We start from the raw sequence: 6,000 nt of genomic DNA, 5'->3' as shown, positions 1-6,000 counted from the left end.
TCTGCTGTGGTGCAATTCTGAACACTGTTTACTGCTATGAGGTTTATCTGCAGGACTGGGTCACTGAGCTTGTAAGAGAGATTAACTAACAACCCAGAAGGGTATCTATTGTTCTCTATCTGTGTGTAGGAAAAGTCTTCCCTGAAGTGATAAATCCTATTTTTTGTTAGGTTAGACATTGTCTATTTATGTGGACAGAAATGGAGAAAGACTAATTAGGTGACATGGTTCTTAGCCAGAAAACAGAAATTTTAGTTAAATTAATGTTCAGAAGACTGAATTCGGTAGTGACCCAAATTTATGACTTGTACAAGTCTAACATACTCCATATTTTATGAAACTGTTTCAGCTAGTTCTCCAGACAATGCAAAAATTATTCAGCAAGTGAGAGTTGAAATGTTAGAGAAAGTTGAACATTGGTTAATTCTTGGTTCAGAATGTGGAAAATGTACAAATGATTTCAGACTTTAGGACTTGCCATGCTATATCAATCAGCAACTTCTAGCTAGTCTTTTTTCCTAAATATCTTTGAATTCGTGATATTTTTCTCCATTACCACCACTGATTCTAAGATGCCATCACTTCTCACCCATCTGCTGCATAGGTCCCTTACTCAGTTTCCCTCCATTACTCCTACTATACTTCTGACAGCCCAATTTATTTTCAACAGTGTGGATGGAGCGATCTTTTATTTTAAAAAATACATCATATTAACTCCTCTCCTTAAAACCCTTTAATGCATTCTTAATGAAGTTAACTTTTGTAAGAACCTGCAAGATCTAACTCTTATCTTCTCAACACCTTCTGATTACAATTTCAAGCAAACATCGTGTTTTCTTTCTGCCATGTGCGTTTATATAAGCTGTTTTTTTTTCTTCTTCAAGGCTGACTACCTCCCAATTCCAATTAACAATTGCTAGTCATTCTTCAGATCTCAATTCACATGTTACCTTCTCAAAGAAGCCCATTCTAGAAGAGACATCACTGTAACGTGTTTGTGTGTCTCTATACTTCTTCAATGCTTTTTCACAACTGCTAATCACACAGTTTTTAATGACTTGTCTGCACCTCTATCAACCACAAGACTATAGGATCCTTGAGTATAAAAACTAAGTCTGTGATATTCACCAGTGTCTCCAAGGCTTTAAATGCCAAGAGAGCAAGGAAAGACTCTATTTTTGCTTAATAATGTGTTTCCAGCTCCTAGGACAGTGTCTTCCCATGGTAGGCACTTAGAAAATGTTTGTTGAGTTGATAAATAATGAATGAAAAGTGAAAGAAGGCAAATGACTGACCTGTAACACTGTGGGCCATTAAGTCCATGATCTGTCCGTTGAAAATGAAGTGAAAGTTGTTGGCTGTCTTCTAAATATCCTTCTTAATCCCCAGTTTTCAGATGAGGGCTCTGCTTTCAGTTCTCACAGCTTGTAGAATGTGAAGAGCTGTGTAAAATGTTTTCCTGAGATTTCCATTTGTATAGAGATGAGCCTTGTTCTTTGAGAGGGATCATCTAGAAAATATATATTGTAATGTTGTTAAAAATGAAATATATATTCAAAATTCACAATAGATATTCACTCACAAATATACTACAAAATTTTAAGTTAAGCATGTTAAGCAATTTAAACAATTTAAGTCCTAAAATAATAAAGAGCTACATAAGAAACCCACTAATACACAAGAGAAATTATGGTTGCTTAATTTTGGTTTAACCTTTCAGTAAAAAAAATAAAAAAAATCCTTCACAGGTCAAATGATATAAACAGAAATATCTATGTCCAATACCAAATTGATCAATACAAAGAAAATAACACACCTAAAAATAAATATTTAAATTTTGCTGAAATTGCTTGGAGCATGAATTTTATTTTTTTTTATTATTTTATTTATTATTATTTTTTAAAGCAGTGGATATGTTTTTATGCACCAAGCACATTCATGAAAATATGTTAGAAACTAAAATTATCTTTTCTCCTTCATTCTTTAGGAAGTCATCCTGTAGTTTTAAATGGAAAAAAGTTTGAGAAAACAGAAATAACTTTCTTATTACTAACCTTTTATAATTACAGTGGAATGGAAATTTCTTCATGGACACATGAATATAAGTGATGGATGGGGCTAATGTTTTCCAGATTTTTCTTTTCTTATTTGTTTCAATGATTAATCCAGTGGTCTACCTCTTCAGGGAAAAAGAAGGGGTAGTACTGTATCACCTTCATGAGGCTTGTTCCAATCATCCATTACTCTTCTGAGTTTTCTGAATCCAAGGCGGGCAATTTAGCTTTTACCAAAAGAAGCCTCTGAAATGGGTCCAAATAGTTAACTCCAAGACCATGCTGCTCCCTAAGTCAAAACTTTACTGTCTATTCCATTTCCCATTCAAAATATACAAGCCATGTCCGATATAATTCGCTACAACCTATGTGATCCCAAAGGACAGCCTAAATGTACTTCATACAATAAATCAGCCATGTAACACATTCCACGTATGGATAATATGAACCCCTCTGACTATGCCAATCTCAAAGAGTAATCAAGGCTGATATAATTGTATTTTCCTTGAATTTTATACCTAAAACAAGGGAAGTTCAAATTCATTAAGGTTTAGTTTGAAGGAATAATAAACCAAATATTTTTCCTAGCCAATTTGTTATTCTTTTTCATCTCCAACAAGTGAAGTTCTACCCTAATGCCCAGGGAGAGTCTGGGTTCCTTTAGCAAGTGCAACATCAGCTGCCTTCCACAAAAACAAGTGTCAATTTCTTCAGGTCCTTTGAGTTTGAATCAAACCAACCCCACATTTCTCAAGTGTCCCACTCATAACATCAACACAACATTAAACACATAAAATTGAGAAAATGCAAACATATCCCAGCACCTAAAGCAGTTATTAAAAGCAAAAGTATGTTCCCAGAACTCAGGACTGGTTTTTGTACAATCCAGGCCCATGTTATTGTTTCCCAAGGACAAAGCAGAGACTCAGAGACATCTTGAAAACAGAAAACAGAGAAAGATAGCGTGAGAGAAAAAGAGAAATCTTAGATTCAGTCCTCTCAGAAATCTGGCATATTTAGTGTTAATGAAGCAACTGAAATTTCCATATCTGGAAGAAAAATAAATCCACCTATACATACAGTATTCCTGCTCAGCGAAGGGAATTTACCACTCTTTCTATATGGAAGTTTTAAAATTTGATATAGCATCCGGCAACATTACCAGGCACTCGAGGCTGAATTTCATCTCCATGTCATGCAATAAATATGCACATTTTCCTTTTAAGATCTGTGCTCTGAACTTCCTGGGTTTCATGGAGTGTGAACTATGTCTCTTTTTTTCCTGCTGTGTCCCTGCATTTGTTTCAGCCAGATAATCACTCTGAGCATGATGCTTGCATGAAGCTGCTCTTGGAGCATGTGAAGTCCATGTACCTAGGACACTAGTGAGGAAAAGCCCTTTTGAGGCACTCTCGTCACAAAACTCTGTGCCTTGCCTAAATTTTGAATTTCTAGGCCTTGAATAATTTGTGTCTTCAGTGGCAGTGAAATATTTTCTTCTGCCACATCATTCTTGGTACTTTGGAGGTGCCCCTGGTATTTTATCTATTTTTTTGTTGCTTCCCTACTTTCAGCCAGGCTCAGCTTATTGTTTTAACTTTTTTAAACTTGCTTCTTGAGGTTTCCTCTTTGATTTGCTACTCTATTCTGCACACCTACTCTCTGCAGTATCTTCTCCTTTCCTTCTGTTCTGTATGTATCGACTCTCCTTCAGCTTCTCTCAGCTTTCACCACACTTTGGATTAGAAGGTTAAATTCCAGAATACATAAGTGACATCACTTTTTCAATTCTATCTTCTTTTTTGTTCTGCATTATGAAACTGGAGCCATTGGGGACATTCTCTATCCTCCCATGGTTTTCCTTATGCTCCTAAATCCTGTCATTTTTCAGGACAATATCAAAAAAGCCACTTTGAGTTCTGGGCCAGTTTCAGAGACTAGGGGGCTATGAATTGCCTCTGATTTGCTTTCCTCCTGTGTGTATAGATTTTACAGTGTAATGAAGATCTCCTTCATTGTTTGCATTTTGAAGTTATGATTTATTTTCTTGTTTCCTTGAACATGGAAGTTTCTTTACTTTTTTTTAGATAGGGTGGGGTTTGTAAGAAGAAAGTAGAGTAGCAATTCTTTTATATTGACGCCAACTTTATTTTTACTCATTTAAATGTTACCCTATACACTAACATTTATGTAAATTCTCCTTGTGAAGTAAAAGGAAATTGTGAAATGCTACTAACACTTAAATCATAGTCTTAACCCCTGTACTTAGTACACTTGTGACCTTTAATAAGTAACAATCTCTGAGTTGTCACTTCTGCAGCTATAAAATAAAAATTTAAAAAGCAAAACAAAAATATTTGTCTCATCTTTCTCATAATATGAACGGTCTTTAAAAAATGAAAAATGCTATGCCTATAAAATTTTGGTTGCTAGTCTCTGTTTTATGTGTTTGGATTTTCATGTATTTAATTTCTTTAAATTAGGGCACAGATGTCTGATTTCATCTTATTTATATTGTAAAAATATTTTTGTATGGCATATAGATATTGACAAAGAAGTTTCACATATGTCTTTAAACTTTGCAATAATTCTGATAGCTAGATATTGTTCGCTCTGAAAATTTAGGTTTAAAAGACGTAAGTCACTGGTCTATACCTCCAAATACAAAAAAAAATTTTGTACTAAGGTTGATCTGGATACAGTTTTAATGCATAATAAGTAAAATGTTCTTTTTCTCTTATGGACAGATTAGGATATGTGAATGTTTAATAATGTCCAATTCTTAATTAGCTAGTTTGCTGACCAGATAATCATACAGCCAGCAATTAAGACTAATTGAATATCTTCTAGTTTCAGAAGTGAAAATACACTAGAAGGAGTACCATCTAAAGTCTCTTAAACACAAGGAGTTGATGAAAAGGAGAAACAGACTGTCTGAAGTAGAGTCTTTAAAGATCCAAAAAAAAAAATAGAGGATTTGGTCAGAGGAGTGGTTTCTTAGAGACTTTGGAATAGCATGGCTAATCTTATTGTAACTTATGGAATTTCTGAAAGTCTTATTTGATTTTCTTTAAAATAATTTACATAAATTTAATTGACAGTGATTTTTATGATTCACCTTCATTTTTATGATTTTAAAGGTAATAGCTGCTGTTTACACCATTGGAAAAAATGTTGCTTTAGAAGTAATATGCAAATGCTTTCCCATGACAGATAAGAGCTAGAGATAGTAGAGTAAGGTAAAAATTAAAGTAATTTTTGTAGTTGAACAATAGCAAAGCTAATATATATTACTTGATTACTAAGTTCCTTTTTAAAGGTTTTGAATTATAAAATTCAAACATTATAAATTTTATAATTTATAAATAATTATAAATTATTTTTCAAAATTATAAAACATTATGAAATGTTTCTAGTATAAAATTTGGAAATATAGTTATATATATTTAAATATATATAAACATATATTTGTATATGTAAAAATATATAAATATAAATATGCATAAAACTTTTAGTGAATACAGTATAACTATTTTATACTATTTTAAAATAGTGAGACCGGTGTGGCAAGGAATGAATTTCTATATCTTTCTTTATATAATCAAAGTTCTCTATTTACTAACTTTCAACTAAGCAAAAATAAAAAACAAGAGGCAAATTTAATCAATTTGAATATTCACAGTATGTCACCTGTTGCTATATAGTTTTAATTTGTGTTTATGAAGAAATTATAACAATCTTTCAGAATCTAATCATTTTTTAACTGGGAAAGTTTATATTTAAAAAAGTTTGAATTATAGTGGATATCTGCTCTGTTTTTTTATTTTCACGCAATTTCCTGATTTTCTTTACAAATCACTGCTTAGATAACTAAAACATAGCAAGAATTTTTACATACCGTACAGGTTAAAGGTTGAAATAAGTTTCTAAATTCATTCACTTATGT

The 6,000-nt window shown here is 32.6% G+C and overlaps 1 long non-coding RNA gene across 1 annotated transcript in view; it reads right to left on the bottom strand.

Annotated features, from left to right (window-relative positions):
- Positions 1-1,306: 1,306 nt before the first annotated feature.
- The window catches only part of LOC130708761 (uncharacterized), a 36,202-nt gene continuing 31,508 nt past the window's right edge, over positions 1,307-6,000 (bottom strand). Inside the window, exon 3 of the long non-coding RNA XR_009009134.1 lies at positions 1,307-1,510. This is a non-coding gene — a long non-coding RNA (uncharacterized LOC130708761). The remainder of the gene's footprint in view (positions 1,511-6,000) is intronic.

The sequence above is a fragment of the Balaenoptera acutorostrata genome, chromosome 8 (assembly GCF_949987535.1).
Source record: "Balaenoptera acutorostrata chromosome 8, mBalAcu1.1, whole genome shotgun sequence".
Lineage (NCBI taxonomy): Eukaryota > Metazoa > Chordata > Mammalia > Artiodactyla > Balaenopteridae > Balaenoptera > Balaenoptera acutorostrata.
The sequence above is the reverse complement of the archived record's forward strand: the minus strand, read 5'-3'. Positions and strand labels throughout refer to the sequence as shown.